The 19,204-nt window shown below is 37.8% G+C and overlaps 1 protein-coding gene across 3 annotated transcripts in view; it reads left to right on the top strand.

The window, feature by feature from the left end:
- Positions 1 to 1,853: 1,853 nt before the first annotated feature.
- The window catches only part of CUL2 (cullin 2), a 104,875-nt gene continuing 87,524 nt past the window's right edge, over positions 1,854 to 19,204 (top strand). The window contains exon 1 of one of the 3 annotated variants that reach the window (XM_032837901.1): positions 1,854 to 2,000. The gene's annotated coding sequence lies outside the window, so the exon portion shown is untranslated. Of the gene's footprint in view, positions 2,001 to 2,064; positions 2,248 to 2,392; positions 2,533 to 19,204 lie in introns of those variants that run through there. The other 2 variants (XM_032837900.1, XM_032837902.1) reach the window with 2 other exon arrangements.

Here is a 19,204-nt window from a genome sequence, read left to right as displayed (position 1 = left end):
CCCTCTCCCACTTCCCCTGCTTATGTTCCCTCTCTTGCTGTGTATCTCTCTGTCAAATAAATAAATTAAATCTTAAAAAAAAAAAACAGAAAAAGAACTACTTTAAGATATTCTACTTCTCTTGACATGGCTTTCCATTTTTTTTTTTTTTTAAAGATTTTATTTATTTATTTGACAGAGAGAGATCACAAGTAGACAGAGAAGCAGGCAGAGAGAGAGAGAGGGAAGCAGACTCCCCGCTGAGCAGGGAGCCCGATGCGGGACTCGATCCCAGGACCCTGAGATCATGACCCGAGCCGAAGGCAGCGGCTTAACCCACTGAGCCACCCAGGCGCCCCTGGCTTTCCATTTTTTGCATATGTCTTTAATATCTGACTTGATAAAAACTTTCCTATGATTCAAGAATATGAAAAAAGTAGGAGGCCTTTAATAGTCTTTCCCGTTAAATGTGGATATTCTTCTCTGATGTTACAGAACATTTGTTAAGTGGTAATTTCTTAAAGGTTATTTGCAATGAAGAATCTGAAATCATATAAGAGAATCTTTTGTACTTTGTTTCTATGTGTGTGCAACACACGTATACACACATGCATATATTGATCTATCCATTGGTCTACCTGGCACTTTATTTATTTATTTATTTATTTTTTAAAGATTTTTTATTTATTCATTTGACAGAGAGAGAGAGATCACAAGCAGGCAGGGAGGCAGGCAGAGAGAGAGGAGGAAGCAGGCCTTCCACGGAGCAGAGAGCCCAATGCGGGGCTCGATCCCAGGACCCTGGGATCATGACCTGAGCCGAAGGCAGAGTCTTTAACCCACTGAGCCACCCAGGCGCCCCTACCTGGCACTTTAAATGGATCCTTTATCCATGCATGACTTTTAATGGCCTGCATTGGTCATTTGGAAAATATTGGTTCACTGTGTCATGTAGACCTTTCATATGGTGACATCTCATCATACATTATCAAAAAGTCCTATTTATTAATAGCACTAAAGTCTTTAAGCGATTGTTAATCTTACAACTCAAACCGCCAGTTATTTTACCAGCAAAAGATAGGTTTATTTGAGAATATCAGAGAGATGCAGTCATGGACAAGCAAGCAAACAGGATTTTTAATGGACCTTAAAGGGTTGGTGCAAATAGTTTTGAAAAAGAGGGTTGGAAGGGAGAAAGTTTGAATAACAAGACTCTAAGATCTTGTGGATGTGAAAGCAAATAAGGAATAAATCCAGGCTTTTGTTCTCTGTGGCTCTGTGTATATGAGGAGGAGATAGGTGAACCTACACTTTTTTGAACATTATGTGTTAAAATTAAGGAATTAACACCTTTTAGACTGATGTGGTAAGGGCTTTGGGGAGGTGGGGACTCAGTGGTGAAGACTGTGAAGAGAAGTTCCTTTATTTAAAATATATTTATGTCTCAGTATTTATCTATAGACAGAAACCCACTAGAAAAGATGTATGTCAGAGGGGAACATAGTTTTGCTAACATATTTTTGACAATTTGAAAAGCCCATGGTAGTGTTGGCAAGGAGATTGTAGGTCTCAGAATATTCACATGGATTTCAAACAACTCAAAGGGAACGCACTTTTGTTGAAAACACCTTTCTGATATATTGTTACTAGTAGTGCCAAAACTTGGTAGGTATTGAGTCTCTTGGGCTCAGCGAACCGTGATTGTCTCCTTAACCGGGAATACCGCAAGAAGTCACTTTAAATACTGATTTCCGCGGCCCTTCGCAATTGCACTAATTCTGGCTCCCTGCGCTTGCCGTAACGCGGACTCTACCATTGCTTTCTGAGGGGGGATTTTGAGGTAGCGGAAGAAGGAGCCCAAAGGGTGTGTGTTGGGGGGGGGGAAAGCCGGGTCCAGAGGCCGGTTGTTTTACGGATCCCGTAACCAGCCCGTCCTACTCCCCTTTCCCCTTTCCCCGCCGCCCCTGTCCCGTCCGGCAGCGGCGGCGGCCTTGAGCTTTGTTGTGTTCCCGCTGTGGCAGGTGAGCGTCCGGCGCGCGGGCTCCCCAGGCTTCGCTCCCCACCCCCCGTGTCTCCTGGGCCGGTGGCGGCGGCCGGCCGGGGAGGCGGCCTCGGCGCACAGTAATGGCAGCGCTGTGAGCAGGGGAACGCGAGCTGACAGCCGCCGCCGCCGCCGCCCACCTTCCTCGCCGGGGGCTTCGTCCTTCACTCCTTCGGGCTGCCTCCCCCTCCCCTTATCCCCTGTCCCTTGTCCCGCTTCTGCAGAAGGTAACCCCGCTGAGGGTCGGGGAGCCGGGCTGCAGGCTCCGGGAAACTTCCCTTCCCGGTTAATGGGTGGCGGGGATGGGGCGGAGGAAAGGAGTTGGGGGCGAAGAGGGGGGAGGGGAGAGGGATGGAAGCGGGGCGGCGGGGGAAGGTGGTGTCCCGTAAGTGACCCCGGCTCCCCGGAGCGCTGACCCCTAAGCCCGGCACCCCCTGGACTGGATCCCGGGCCTCCCCTACCCGGCCTTGGCCGCCCCTCCCTCGGCCCCATTTTCTTCCGAAGGAGGGAAGGTGAGAGTGCGTGTACTCTTCTCCTTGTTTACGAGCTCACACGCATACACAACTCTGTGTTTGGGGGTGTGTGTGGGGGCATCAGTCTCTTACATCCTTTCCACGAGTATTTTCACTTTTGTTTCCGCAGACAGCGAAGATTGATAGCTATGGGGAGGAGTAACCTACGTGCACTCCAGACCTGTCTCTACAGTTAGGGTCTGGTGAAATAAGATCCTTAGACTTCTCAGAGCACTTACACGCTAGGGAGCCTGGACCATTCCCTACAACCCCACCGATATGTGCATGTAAATAAAACATCCGTAAATTGCACACTGTTATTGTCAAATCATCTCCTTTCCCTCAGGGATTACTATTACCAGTTGATGGGTGGTACCGTATAAGTTTACATTTTGAACATAATTAGATTAGGTAACTAGAATAGATAAGATTTGAAGATATTAACATTCACTTTAGGAGCTTTGACTTGACAGTATAAAATTCTTTGAACTACATCTGTCCCAAATGTACATTCAGAGTAAAATATGGGAAATAATCAGTTTGTTCTCATTGACTACTGACTACCTAATAGGTATTTAAAACACTCAAAAGGCTATACCCTATCCTTTAGAATCTCAGATTTCTTTCCAAGGCAGACAGATTGATTATACTTTGCCTCTCTTACTCAAATACAGTGTTTGAAAGACCCTTCCGAAAGACTCAGAGGTGAAATTACAGATGTACACAGTGTTTTGAGTTACCCTTTTTTTCTTTTCAGATGCTGTGTATCTGTAATTTAGTTTCCCTGTAGCAGTGCTACAGTGTGCATGCACATAGTGTGTGAAAAATACCTTTTCTATGTATTTGAATGTTCAGAAGCATCTGAAATAATCTTACTTCACTCTCCAGCCTCCGTTGATTTTCAGTATTTTATGGAAGTTAAGATGGTTTATCCATGTCTTTTATCCTCACCAGTTTGTTATTAAATTAAATATTGTGGACCTTCTTTAAAGTCAGTTTGCCTTCTTTATCAGTTAAATATTTAAGTACCTGGTTCATGTATCAAGTATTATTGTGGGCATTAGGGATACAACAATAAGCAAGACTTGTGAAGTTTCTGTCCTTCTAGAGCTTCAATTCTGGTGGGGGAGGAGAGACTGATAAGACATAAGGAATAAAAATAATTTCAGAGAATCATTAAGTGCAATGAAGGAAATAAAATGGGAAGTTGTGGTAGTGACTGAGAGAAGACTACTTTAGATGCTGTGGTTGGGAAAGACCTGTCTGAGGTGAGCTTTGACCTGATACCTGACAAGTCAGAAGGGTTTAGCCTTTGGAAGTCTGAGGGGAGAGTATTCCCTTTCTGAGAGAACAGCACAGGGAAGTTCTCAGAGGTGGTGTCAAGCTTGGGGTCAGTAAACTGAAGAAGCTCAGTGCATGTGGACCCTAGTGGGGGATAAGAAGTTAGGTCATAGCCAAGGGCCAGATCTGGTGAGGCCTTATTGTCCAAAGGAGTTTGGATTTTATTCTTAAAGCACATGGAAAAGCTATTGGAATTTTTGTGAAACTGAAATTGCTCTGGTCTGATTGACAGTTTGACTGCAGGGAAGACTGGATAAGGGGAGAAAAGAAGCAGAGAGACCAGTTAGAAGGCTATGGTAGATTAGTGACTAGTGTGTTAGATCAGGTTAAAGATTTTTAAGGTACATTTTGGAGCTAATGGCATTGATTGAACTTGAGGCTTGCATGAAAGTGCAGTTGGTTGGGACAGGGGTGATTCCTGGTGTTTGGACTTCAGCTGGAGGGTGGTGATGCTGTGAATGGAGATGAGAAAGCGGTGAGGGAAGCATGTTATATGGGGGGAAAGGTTAGATACGTGTTAAGTAGGACATGTTAGATGTTCAAGTGGAGGTAAGAAGTAGGCAGTTGGATATACCATCTGGAGTTTACTGAAGAGATTAAGAAGTCATTCATTCAATAAATGTTTTTCAAGCACCAGCAGTGGACCTGGCAGTGGGAATATAGTAGTGAAAACGTAGACAAAATCTCCGTCTTCCTGGGACTTAAATTCTGATGAGGAAAGAAAAAAGAGATCGGGCATCATCAGCACTTATCTGTTGGTTTATTTATGTTTTGAATAAAAACTACATTCACATGATTCAAGACTTAAAATGTTTGGTGAGGTACAGAGTGAAAATCTCCCCTATTTCTTGTATCCTGTAACACCCAGTTTTTGTGGTGCTAAAAAGGGTCCATGTTTTCTTACATACCTTTCCAAAGATATATTTTATGTACATATAAAGCAAATATGTTTATATTCTCCCCACTTTGTCAAAATGGTAGCATACTTCATCTGCTTTGACTCCTTGTATTTTTTAGAGTATGAAATGGTGTTTAGTTATGAAACAGGTTGAGACCAACTAAGGAAAGAATATAGAGAGAAGTGGAGAAAGCCCTGGAATACTGCAGCATTTTCTAAGTTGGTCCCTGCTGAGTTTTGGACCTACAGATGTGGTGTTGTTTAAAGAGCTGTTACTTTTTATGAGACTTTTTACAAAAGTTTGCACTGTTTCTTTTGTGTTCTACCTTTCTTATCTGCCTGTTGTCTTTATACACTGGAAAATGTCTGATTATAATTGAAGGCAGTGTTTTCATGTATCTACTGTCAATTAAATTCAAGAAAATTGATGACAGGATCAGCCCTGGAATCTTAATATTATAAAGACTTTTAACTGGTTGTTGTTATGTCTAGGAAAAACAGGCAGAAACTTAGAATGTTAGAGATTTATAACAAGTTATTGATACTTGAGATGTATGACTGAATCCTTGCTCAGTAATCAGTTAATCAATGTATCTGTTCAGAGTGATCTGGCTCTTTGCCTGGGTTTGAATCTTAACAGTAATGTTTCTATTATATTGCAGATGTTAGCATAATCCTTGTATTATTATCTTTAAGAATATTTAGAGTCATCCTCTGTTACCACTTTGTGTTTGGGAAGGCTTATTGGAGAGACTAGAACAGTGTAGGTCTTTTGATCCTTAGAAGTTTTGAGACTGAATAGGATTAAGATCATTAGCGTCTGCTATAACTTTTGGGGTGCAGTTGAACCCTGTTGATTGACCTAACCCAGAGGAGGAGAGAGGGAATTTTTTTTTTTTAAGATTTTTTTTAATTTATTTGACAGAGATCACAAGTAGGTAGATAGGCAGGCAGAGAGAGAGAGGAGAAAGCAGGCTCCCCGCCAAGCAGAGAGCCTGAAGCGGGACTCGATCCCAGGACCCCGAGATCATGACCTGAGCTGAAGGCAGAGGATCAACCCATTTAGCCATCCAGGAGCCCCGAGAGGGAATATATATATATATATATTTAAAGATTTTATTTATTTATTTGACAGACAGAGATCACAAGTAGGCAGAGAGAGAGAGAGAGAGAGAGAGAGAGGAGGAGGAGGCAGGCTTCCCGCTGAGCGGAGAGCCAGATGCGGGGCTCGATCCCAGGACCCTGGGATCATGACCTGAGCCGAAGGCAGAGGCTTTAACCCACTGAGCCACCCAGGCGCCCCAAGAGAGGGAATATTTTTTAATGAATATAATTATAATGCTTTATATGTTGGTTGACATTTTGATTTTCAGTTAGCTCTCTTTATTAGCCAGTCACTTGGTATATAAATATATCTGTTTTTTTCTGAGATTGTTCTTTTTTTTTTTTTTTTTTTTTTTTTTAAGATTTTCTTTATTTACTTGAGAGAGAAAGAGCACAGAGAGGGAGGGAGAAGCAGGCTCCCCTCTGAGCAGGGACCTGCTCATGCAGGGCTTGATCCCAGGACCCTGAGATTATGACCTGAGTCAAAGGCAGGTGCTTAACTGATTGAGTCACCCAGGCGCCCCTGAGATTGTACTTGATTTAAGAATTGTTTTGTTCAGTTTGATTTTTGAGGTCATTTTTGTTATCTTTACTTCTCTTGTATTCTTTTTTTGCTGGAGATTAAAGTAAGCTACTAGCTTTTTAGGTTGAAGAAATAGAATCTTTAATGGAAAATATTTAATAGTACTTTTTGAAGCATTAGACACTAATTACGTATAAGACTACCATTTGAAATATGTGTAGTGAGTGTGTTAGGCTAACTTAAATTCTGTAAATGTATAGGTGTTAATGTTTTATTTGAAGATTTTAGTTATCCAAATGATTTTCATTTATATACTTTAACATCATAAATGATGTTACTCTTGTTATTTAATCATTGGATTGTAGCCTGATTGTGTGTCAGAATTTTTTTTTTCAACGAAGTTGACAATTTATTGTTTTTGTTTCTCTTACCAGCTATAAGTTTCTTGAAGACAGCATCTCTAGCACCTATAAATACATAAGTATCTCTTAATGACTAAAGTCTTGTTTCAACATAGGTTGCTTTTCAGATATTGAAATGTTGGATTTACTTACTCTATGTAAATACTTATTGAGTTTCTCAACTTTGTTTTAACTCACTTGAGGGAGAAAATGTATAGGATACTTCAACAATTTTTTAAAAAAATTTTGAAATCTGTACCTTCACCTAGGTACTTTTCACCCAGCTTTCCCTAATGTTAATAACTTATGCAACCGGAGCACAGTGATTAAAACTGGAAATTAACATTGGTACAATACTATTAACTAAACTACAGACCTTATTTGAATTTTACTAGTTTTTCTAATAATGTCCTTTTTCTGTTTCAGGATTCAGTCCAGAATCTTACATTGCATTTAGTTATTGTGTCTCCTTAGTCTTATCTATAAGAGTCTTTTTTTCTTCCATGACCTTCACACTAGTGATGAGTGTGTGGTCATTTATTTTGTAGAATGTCTCTCAGTTTGGTTTTGTCTGATGTTTTCTTGATTTATTGAAGTTTTGCATTTTTGACAAAAATACTATAGAAGTAATGTGCAGTGTAATGTTGAGTCCTACATTCAACATTATTGATGTTGAGTACAGAATGTCAGTATATCCTATTTGAGGTGATGTTAATTCTCATATGGTGGATGTCATGTCTGTCAAATTTCTCTACTTGTAAAGTCACCATTTTTGTCTTTGTAATTACAAGGTATCTTGGGGAGATTCTTTGAAACTGTGTGTTTATCCCTTTTTTCCTCAAACCTTTGCCCATTTGTTTTTAGTATTCTTTGGTAGATCTTGCCTGTAACAGTTACTGTAATGGTGTTCACCTGATAGTGATTTTGTTTTTCTCATTTCCTTCTACATTTATTAATTGGAATTTTTCTGTAGAGAAGACCTGCCCCTTCTTGTTTATTTAGTAATTTGTTTATATTAGTATTGAGTCATAGATACTTGTTTTATTCTATGGTTTATAATTTAATGCTGTCATTATTTTGTTGTCAGATCGTTCCAGGTATGGTCTTCAGGTTGACTCTTTGTTTTTTCACCATGCCCCCATTCTCTTTTCTTTAGGAAAGCATTTTTTTTCTGACATGATAACATTTTCTAGGTTTATCTTCCATTTCCCTGCTGAGACCTAGAATCAGTCATTTGTCCTAGGAGCTCTGGTTCTTTCTATTGGAGATATTTAGAAACCAAGATCTGGATGTGATGTGTGCTTATTGCTACTGAGGTGTCATTGCTCCTGTTAGGCCTTCTTAGCAGACAGAGCTAGAAATATATGTGTATATATACACATTAACTCACACATACACAAACATCCATGTTTATTTGTGTATCTTTTTAATCCATGTGTGCATTTATGAAAAACTATGAGTTTATACCAATAACTCTGATTCCAAACACTATAGAGTTTATGCTAGCTGTCCCCTTTTGTTTATAATTACTATTTTCTGAGAGTGAGAAATAGAGCATACTTTGGTATGAAGTTACTAGAATAATGAATTATAGTGATGTTCAGGAAGATCCCCAAATAGTCCTGAACCTTAAAAAACATGTTAAGCTATCTTTCAGAATATTTCTTTTATTTGGTAAAAGTATAAATCAAAATTAATCATATTTTATCTTTGTAGTTCTAACTATTGTTTAATTACATTTAAAAAATTTTTAGAGATCACTTTGCACTGAGATTTAGATATTTCTTTTGCATCAGAACTTTGTTGTCCATATGATCTGGATTTTAAAGACTGAGAAGGACAGTGCCTCTTTTTTTTTTTTTTTTTTAAAGATTTTATTTCTTTATTTAACAGAGAGAGAGAGATCACAAGTAGGCAGAGAGGCAGCCAGAGAGAGTGGGGGAAGCAGGTTCCCCGCTGAGTAGAGAGCCCAATGCGGAGCTCAATCCCAGGACCCTGAGATCATGACCTGAGCCGAAGGCAGAGGCTTAACCCACTGAGCCACCCAGGCACCCCAGGACAGTACCTTTTTTGTATTTTTTTTTTAATTGTGGTAAGATATACATAAGAAAATGTCCCATTTTAACCATTTTTAAGTGTACAGTTCACTAGCAGTAATTATACTCACAGTGTCTTCACAACGATCACCACTGTTTCCAAAACTTTTTCATTATCCCAAATAGAAAGTGCAACCATTGAGCAGTAACTCACCATTGCGTCTCCTGCCAGCTCCTGGTAATCTGTAGTCTACTTTTTGTCTTTATGAATTTGTCTCCTTTGTTACCATATAAAAGGAAGATCATATAGTATTCGTTCTTTTTTGTTTGGTTTATCTTATTTGACATACTGTTTTTGGGGTTCATCCATGTTGTACCATGTATCAGAATTTACTCCTTTATTATGAATTATTAATATTCCTTTTATGTGTATTGCAGTTTGCTTATCCATTCTTCTGTTAATGGGCATTTGAGTCCTGTCCACCTTTGACTATTGTGAATAATGCTGCCGTGAATGTTGTAACACAAGTATCTTTCCCATTCCCTGCTTTTCGTTTCCTTTGGGTAAATACCTGGAAGAGCAATTGGTGCTCTCATATGGTAATTCTGTAGTTAGTTTTTTGAGAGCCTACTGAAATGTTTTCCATGGTGGCTGCATCATTTTACATTTCCTACCAGCATTACACAAGGATTCCAATTTCTCCACATCCTCACCAACATTAGTTACTTTCCATTTTTGGCTTGTTTGAGTGCTGTGATAATAGACATCTTACTAGGTGTGAAGTGGCATCTCATTGTATTTTGGATTTACATTTCGCTAATGACTTGTGATGTTGAAGATCTTTTTATGTGCTTGTTGGCTATTTGTGTATCTTTCAGGGGAAATGTCTATTCAGGATCTTTGCCCATTTCAAAATTTGTTATTGTTGTTAAGGTATTCTTTATATAGGATATTAATCTCTTTTCAGACATATGAGATGTAAATGTTTTCTCTCATTCTCTGGATTTTCTCACTCTTGATAGTGTCCTCTGATGCATGAAAGTTAAATTTTGATGAAGAACAATTATCTGTGTTTTCTTTTGTTTGTGTTTTTGGTATCATATCCAAGAAGTCATTCCCAAATCCGATGCCAAAGCTTTCCTGCTGTGTTTTCTTCTATGAATTTTCTATTTTTATATGTTTAGATCTTAAGTATAGGCCTTTCTTCCATTTTGAGTTAAGGTTTGCATGTAAGTAAGGACAGTGTATTTTGTGTGGATTATCAATAGATGGCTTTATGTTGGCACTTAGTTATGTCCAAACTTTGGCTAGTTTGGAAGTTAAATTTTAGAGGGCTAAAAACTAGTTATAAAGAAGGTAATCGAGGATTAAGGAAATGGTGTGGCATTATGATGAAAGGAATTGCATTTTTTCCTATCTGAAATAGGTGAAGATTATAATGAACTGCTTATAAGAAAAATGGAATGAAAGAAAGCCTTTTTAATTGATATATGGGAATAAAGTATGAGAAAGAGTAAAGGCATAAAGATTTCAGTAATGGTACAGTTTTGGTCTTCATTAGGTTCAAAAACATGGATGGAAAACTTAAATTACAGAAAACAGTAGAGAATAATACTACCTAAACTTAGCATTACCCAGCAAACTTGGAAAGTATTTATAAATATTGTCTTTTTATGTTGTGCAGATGGAGAAAATGAAATAGCAACTAGCCTGGGATCACACTGTCATTGAAAGAGCCAGTTTAGCATACTAGTTTCTTGATTCACACTTTTTCATTTTTGAGACCAGTGTTTTCCTTCCTTCCTTCCTTCCTCTCTTTCTTTCTCATGGATGGCGTGTTTGTTTTGTTTTGTTTTTTAAGTAAACTCTACTCAATGTGGGGCTTAAACTCTCAACCTGATCATGAGTTGACCCTGAGATCAAGAGTCACATGCTCTACTGACTGAGCCACCCACGTGCCCCTCTTTCTTAATGTTTTGACATCTGGCAGAAACTTCCTCCACCATCTTAAGACATTCAGCCTTTTAGGTGGGACTTGCCTGCTTTTAGAAGGCTGAACTATCATCTCATCCACTTCCTCTGAGCCAACTCTAGTTTTTGCAATGGCAAATAATAAATGCAGTAGAGGACAGGGGTAAGAGCTTCATCTTAAAGCCAGATGGATCTGGATTCAGATTCAGGGGTTGCTAGTTAATAGTTATGTATGTATTTTACCCAAATTTTCTAAATCTCTGTCTTTTCTTCTTTAAAACAGAGAGAATAATAGTCATTTTAGAATTATTCTGAGGAATTGAGATAATGTGTAAAATGTGTTTAGCATGGTTTCTGGAATATATGCAAGCCAATAAAGATTTGCTATTATTATTATTAACAACTCTGTAGTTAGATGCTGTTATGATGATTATAAGTCATGGGCAAAGTACATCCTGTTCCAGGTCTCTCCTGTAGGAGAATTGGTGTCATTTTTATTTCTTTTTTATAACTTGTGTGTTGGATTATCTTTATTTTTTTTTAAATTTATTTATTTGAGAGAGAGAGAGAGAGAGAGCGCACACCCAAACATGAGCAGGGGGAGGGGCAGTGGGAGAGGGAGAGAGAGAGAGAGAGAGAAGCAGACTGCCCACTGAGCACAGAACCCTAAATGGGGGGCATGGGCATGGGACTCAGTCCCACGACCCTGTGATCACGACTTGAGACCTGGTTGCAACTGACTGAGCCATCCCTGTGCCCCTGGATTGCCTTTATTCTTTACCTTAATGGACACTTAAGTGAAAGAATGGGATTGTAAGAGGTTGTGTTGTCCATGCTGTTTTTGGAATTTTAAACAGGAGGTAGTCAGCAGAGTTGTTGTGTATCCGCTGTAGCCGTATCACCTTTTCTTATTCTCTCATGTCTGTGTCTTCTAGAGCTGTGTCAGGATTTAAGTGGGAATTAATATATAGCAGCTCCCAGGTATATTAATTTGAATGGAAAAAAGGACCAGTTGAGAAATAGTGATAAAGTTGGTAGGAATTGGAAGAGAAGCAAGGAATCTGAATTTTATTACAGCTAATAATAAACCAGTAGAAACTGATTAGTTTGTGATTCCGTCCTCCGTACAAACTATGTAACCCATAACAAACAACTCAGAAAAGCAAATTACTATTAATCTTAACATCTTAGCCTATATTTGTGAGAAAAGATTTAAATCCAAGATTTTTAAATATATGTCATTTAATTTAGCTCTCAAAGAATAGGATAACAAATACTGCAATTCTTTGGGTAGTGCAAAGACAGAATGATTCGGGTAACCCTTTCTAATGTTTGGGTAGAAGATCAGGCCTAGGAAAAATTGTGCCCTGGATCATGTAATTCTTTGTGAAAAGGCTGGTTGGTCACAGCTTTGTCTAGCATGTGTGGCAGTGTGTGAGCTTGCCTGCCTTTGAGGGAGTTAGACAAATTCAAGTTCTTTAACTTATTTGAGATAGGTATATAAGAATGGTTTTCTTTTCTTTTTTTTAAAGGCTGGTTGGTGTCTTAAATTCCTTGCTTAAATATTAAGAAAAAAAGAGAAAGCAGGTAAAAGGGACATTAAACTGCATACTAATGAGAGCAGTGTGAAAACTTGAGAAGTACAGTCTGTAGAGACTTGGGAGAGAATCTCAAGTTTGAAGAGAGAATGGTCTTTAATTTTGGTCAGATGGGTTTATTTTGGAAGCATTTGCCTTCTACAACTTACATATTGTAGTATAAATACATTACTTACTCCCCACTGTCCTTCCTTTTCTTTGAGACTTAAGGGTTTTCTTCCTGCAATATACTTTTTGCCAACTGAGATTGATGAGAGTCTACTGTATTTCTCTTTACTGTTTTTCCCCTACTTCTGTCTTGTCTTTTTTTTTTTAACAAATGATGGAAATGACATTTGTGGAGTACTAAGAGCTCCATGGATCAAATCTTGTTACAACAAAAAGCATTGTACCCCATGCCTCATCAGATAACAAAGATATCTTTTGACTCTATTGGTTCACTCATTTGAATACAGTAAGATGAAATTGTTTAGATGCAACTTTGGAGCTTATTTTTATATGAAATGACAGAAGCATTTTTAGTCAGTATGTAGTAGAGGTAGCATTTCCTATGCAAATGGAAAATACTGCAAGTTAATAATGTCCTGTATGGGGCCTTAAGTATTTTCTTTCAAATTATATTAATTATAATGATATTAATTAGAATATAACCTTCTCTAAGCCCACTAAATGTCATTTGAAAAGCTAATTATGGTATATTGAGTACCTGAAATTAATTGAGGTCCCAGTATTGTAATTTTTGGACTGGCCAAATTTTTGGCAATAGTGATCAATACTGACGTAAAAAGTCATCATTTGGTAGTTTCGTTTCTCTCTCTCTCTCTTTTTTTTGCACTGAAAAGAGAGTTACAGGGCGCCTTCGTGACTTAGTTGGTTAAGCATCAACTGTTGCTTTTCACTCAGGTCATGATCTGAAGGTGGTGAGCTGGAGTCCTCCATGGAGCTCTACTGTCAGTGCAGAGTCTGCTTGAGACTCTCTACCTCTCTGTCTGCCCCTTTCCCTCCCTGTATGTGTGCATGCACGTGTGGACTCTCTCTCAAATACATCTTTAAAAAAGAATCACAATATTAAGTGTTTAGCGTTTTACATTATTTGTAAATCATACTTTTGGAAGTCAACTGAAATGTGGCATACTAAAGCATTTATCAGTAATTAAGGTGTAGTCACCTTCATCAACATGTTAAACATGGTTATATGTTTTACTAAAGTAGTTTATACTTCAGGTAAAATATTTATCCAATTGTGTATATCAATTCTCTACCTAAAATGGAAAGTTTTGAGAATCTTTTACTACTTTACCTGCTGAAATGTAATTATCCAAATCAATTCTTTATATGAAAAATGTTCATGGGTGCCTGAGTGGCTTGGTTAAGTGTCTGTTTGGCTCAGGTCATGATCCCAGGGTCCTGGCATCAAGCCCCACATCAGGCTTTCTGCTCAGTGGGGAGCCTACTTCTCTCTCTCCCTCTGCCTGACGCTCTGCCTACTTGTGCTCTCTCTCATCAAATAAATAAGTAAAATCTTTAAAAAAAAAAAGAAAAATATCCAAATGAAGAACAATATTGCTTCAAATTAAGATCCACCCATCTTGGCAAAGTTATGTTTTTTATTTCTGCTATTATTTGTAAATTTGTTTTTAAAACAGTTTCATCAGGCTGTGTTAACACATCATACTTGTGGTAGTAACATGTTCTTTTGGAGCTCTCTTTCAGCCTCAGAAACCTAAAACTCACTGGAAAGTTAAGTGACAGGTCAGCTTTTAGTGTTCTGAGGAATGAAGTATGTGTAGTGAGGAGAAAAACTTAAAAGAGATTTTAGAACATTTTTTTTTTCTTTTAAGATTTTATTTATCTGATAGAGAGATGGAGAGTGAGCACAAGTAGGCACGGCAGTAGGGAGAGGGAGAAGCAGGCTCTCCGCTGAGCAGGGAGCCTGATGCGGGGCTCCATCCCAGGACCCTGGGATCGTGACCCAAACCGAAGGCAGACACTTAACTGACTGAGCCACCCAGGTGCCCCGAGATTTTAGAACATTTCTATTGGAAATCTAGATAGATTAACAGTTTGATTTTCCTGATTACTTTTTTATTCTCATCTTTACGGTAGGCTACTTAGCTTTTCTCTTAAAACTGATAACTTGTTTTGGCGCACCTGGGTGGCTCAGTGGGTTTAAAGCCTCTGCCTTCAGCTCCGGTCATAATCCCAGGGTCCTGGGATCTAGCCCCACATCGGGCTCTCTTCTCCGCAGGGAGCCTGCTTCCTCCTCTCTCTCTGCCTACCTGCGATCTCTCTCTGTCAAATAAATAAATAAAATCTTAAAAAAAAACCCTGATAACTTGTTTTAAAATCTTTGTTATCAGATTATTAAAATATTTAACAACTTTTATGGGAAAGATGTCAGAGCGATAAATTAGCAGAGAATTTTTTTGTTAAACAATAAAATATAAGATACATGCCAAAGATTGTAAGTTAGAGTCTTTGAAGGATTTTAAGCCGAGTGTATGAAATAATCAGATTTGTGTTTTGGAAAGTTTACATTGGTCATGGTATGTGACATGTATCAAGGGGTCAAAAGAGGATACGGGCAGGTCACTTAGGAAGCTATGGCAGTGATCAGGTAAGAGGTGGTGGGTTGGATTAGGGTGATGTCAGTGGAAATGGGAAGAAGTGCATGAATTCAAGAATTGGCTAGAAGATAAAGACAGGACTTATTTATTGGATTGATTTGTAGAGGAGAGTCAGAGAAATCAAGAAAGAATAAAATTTCTGGCTTGAGGAACTCTGGTTGTTGATATTTGCTGAGATGTGGGATACTACGGAAGGATGAACATCTTGAGTTTGAGGGGTTGGGTTTATGGAAGAATAACAGACATAGAAAAATGTTCTTTGAATTTTTTTTGTGTGTGTTCTTTGAATTTTGACAAATTTTTATAGTCCTGTAAGTACCACCACAATTAATATCACCCCAGAAGTTTTCTGTTGCTCTTCCGTAGTCTTTCCTGAGCCTCTGACAATCGGTGATCTGATGTATGTCCATGTGTTTTTGCCTTTCCCAGAATGTAATGTAAATTGAATCATATAATATTTAGTCAAATGAATCCTCCTTTCACTTAGCTAAAGCTTTTAAGAATCATCTCTTGTCTATATATCAGTAATTTATTCCATTTTATTGGTGAATAATACATCACAGCATGGAGATACCATATTTTGTTTTTCATTCACCAGTTGATGGGCAGTGGGTTGTATACAGTTTTGCGCAGTTATGAATTAAGGTGCTATAAAAATTTGTGTTTAGTTTTTTTTTTTTTTTTTTTTTGTAAATCTGTATCTTTATTTCTAATGTATAAATACTCAGGGGATTACTGGTTAAATGAAAGGTGTATATTTAAGAGAAACTGTCTAAGACATTATTTTATTTTAAATTTCCACTTGCACAAATGAGAGTTTTTGTTGCTCCACATCCTCATCAGCATTTGATTCTGTCGGATTTTTGACCCATTCCAATAGGTGTCTAGTGGTATCTTGTTGAGGTTTTAATATGCATTTTTCTAATGACTAATGAAATTGAACATCTTTTATGTACTCATTTGCTATCAGTATTTCTCAACTCTTTGGGTCTTTTGGCTTTTTATTTGGATTGTGTGTTTTATTATTACTGAGCTTTGAGCATTCTTTATAGAGTTCTTTGAGAGTTCTGGGTAGTAATCCTCTGTGTGTGTATTGTGTATCTGTCCTATATCAGATCTGTATCTCACAAATATTTTCTCCCAGGCTGTAGCTTTTCGTTCATTTTTTTTTTTTCTGTTGAGGCATAATTGCCATATAATATATTAGTTTCAGGCTTACAACATAATGATTTTAGTATTTGTATATATTGCCAAGTGATTATCACAGTATGTATAGTTAACATCTGTTATGTAATCAGAAAAATTTTTTTTCTTGTGCTGAGAACTTTAAGATTTACTCTCTTAGCAACTTTCAAATACATAACATTTGGTATTATTAACTGTGGTCCTCATGCTGCACATCACATCCCCAGGACTGACTTGTATTGTGACTGGAAGGTTGTACCTTTTGACTCCCATCACTCATTTGTTCACTCTTTACTCCCCATTTCTAGTAGCCACCAGTCTGTTCTCTGTATCTATAAGTTTGTGTTATTTTGTTCCATACAGATGGGAAAAAAAAATGCTATTGGAATTTTTTTTTTAAGATTTTATTATTTTTTTTTATTTGTCAGAGTGAGCACAGGCAGACAGAGTGGCAGGCAGAGGCAGACGGAGAAGCAGGCTCCCGCTAAGCAAGGAGCCCGATGTGGGACTCAATCCCAGGACGCTGGGATCATGACCTGAGCGGAAGGCAGCAGCTTAACCAACTGAGCCACCCAGGAATCCCTGCTATTGGAATTTTGATAGGGATTACATCAACTCAGTAGAGTCAGTTAGGTAGTATGGATGTTTTAACACAATTTTTTTTTTTAAGATTTTATTTATTTGACAGAGAGAGACACAGCGAGGGAGGTTAGTAGGGGGAGTGCGAGAGGGAGAAGCAGGCTTCCCGCTGAGTAGGGGGCACGGTGCGGTTTGGTGCGGGGCTGGATCCAGGGACGCTGGGATCATGACCCAGACCAAAGGCAGACGCTTAATGACTGAGCCACCCAGGTGCCCAACACAGAATATCTTTAGCACGGAATATCTTTTCATTTGTGTTTTCTTCAATTTTTCTTCCATCAGTGTCTTAATAGTAAGGTGTCTTAAAGTACAGGTTCTCCCACCTTTGTGGTTATTTATTTCTAGGTTTGTTTGTTTTAATTTTTTTTATTTGACAGAGAGGGATGGAGAGAGAGGGAATACAAGCAGGGGAAAGTGGGAGAGGAAGAAGCAGGCTTCCCACTAAGCAGGGAGCCTGTTGCAGGGCTCCATCCCAGGACCCTGGGATCATGACCCTATCTGAAGGCAGACACTTAAGGACTGAACCACCCAGTCACCCTTATTCCTAGGTGTTCTTTTTGATGCAATTGTAAATGGGATTGTTTTCTTAATTTCGATTTCTGGTAGTTAGTTATTGGTGTATAGAAATACAACAGATTTTTATATACTGATTTTGTGTCCTACAACACTACTGAATTAGTTTATTCCTTCAAATAGGTTTTTGGTGGAGCCTTTAGAATTTTCTGTATATAATATTGTTACCTGCAAATACTGACAGTTTTACTTCTTTTCTAATTTTGTTGCTTTTTACTTATTTTTCTTGTTTAGTTGCTATAGTTCAAATTTTCAATAGTATGTTGAATAAAAGTAGTAAGAGTAGATATCCTTGTCTTAAAGCTTCTAGCTTTCCCCAATGGTTACAATGTTAGCCATAGGCTTTTAGTATATGGCTTTTATTGTGCTGAGGTACATTCCCTTTAAGCCCACTTTGTTGAGAGTTTTTATCATAAATGGATGTTAAATTTTGTCATGCTTTTTCTGCATCTATTTTGATGATCATATAATATTTTTCGTTGATTTTGTTAATGTGGTTTATCACATTGATTGCGTTGAGGATGTTGAATAAATTCCACTTGATCTTGGTATATGATCCTTTTGTATTGTTGAATTTGGTTTGCTGATATTTGTTGAGGATTTTTGCATCTATGTTCATCAGGGATATCAGTTATAATTTTCTGTTCTTATGGCATCCTTGTCTCATTTTGGTGTCAGAATAATACTGGCCATATAAAATGAGTTTGGAAGGTTTCCTTCCTCTTCTGTTTTTTGAAAGAGTTTGAGAACAATTGGTATTAATTATTTGAATGTTTAGTAGAATTTACCAGTGAAGCTGTTTGGTCCTGGACATTTGTTTGCTGGGAGCTTTTTGATTACTCATGCTACCTCTTAACTAGTAATCAGTCTGGTTAAATTTTCTATTTCCTCATAATGCAGTTTTGGTAAGTTTTATGTTTCTAGGAATTTATCCATTTTTTTATATGTTGTCAAATTTGCTTACATATTATTTATTCATAATCATTTCTTTAAAATCCTTTGTGTGTCCATGGTATCAGTTGAAATGTCTTCTCTTTCATTTCTGATTTTGAATTCTTTTTTTCTTCTTGGTGAGTCTAGCTAAAGATTTGTCACTTTAGTTTATTTTTTCCAAGAATCAGGTTTTAGTTTCATTGATCTTTTCTTTATCTTTTTAGTCTTTATTTAACTTTTTTCCACTCTGATTTTTGCTCTTTCCTTTCTCCCACTAACTTTGGGCTTCCTTTGCTCTTTTTTTCTTAGTTGCTTGAGGTGTGAAGCTAGTGTTTGAGATTTTTCTTGTCTCTTGGGGTAGGCATTTGTTGCAGACTTCCATCTTAGAATTGCTTTTGCTGTATCCCACAAGTTCTGGTATGTTGTATGTTCTGTTTTCCATACTTTTCAGTCTCTTTTTATTTCTCTTTTGATTTCTTCTTTGACTCTGGTTGTTCAATAGCATGTTGTTAAATTTGTGAATTTTCCAGTTTTCTTCCTGTTATTGATCTCTAGTTTTATGCCATTGTGGTCAGAAATAATGCTTGATAGGATTTCAGTCTTCTTAAATTTATTAAGATTTATTTTTTGGCCTAATACATGATCTGTCCTGGAGAATGTTCCATATGCACTTCAGAAGAATGGATTCTGTTGTGTTTGGGTGGAATGTTATGTATATATCTATTAAGTCACCTGGTCTAACATGTTTAAGGTTGATACTTGCTTTTTGATTTTTTTCTAAATTTAACTATCCTAGCTTTCTTTTTGTTTCCATTTGCAAGGAGTATCTTCCATCCCTTCAC

This window comes from Lontra canadensis, unplaced genomic scaffold (assembly GCF_010015895.1).
Source record: "Lontra canadensis isolate GAN:19392208 unplaced genomic scaffold, GSC_riverotter_1.0 scaffold100, whole genome shotgun sequence".
Lineage (NCBI taxonomy): Eukaryota > Metazoa > Chordata > Mammalia > Carnivora > Mustelidae > Lontra > Lontra canadensis.
The sequence above is the reverse complement of the archived record's forward strand: the minus strand, read 5'-3'. Positions and strand labels throughout refer to the sequence as shown.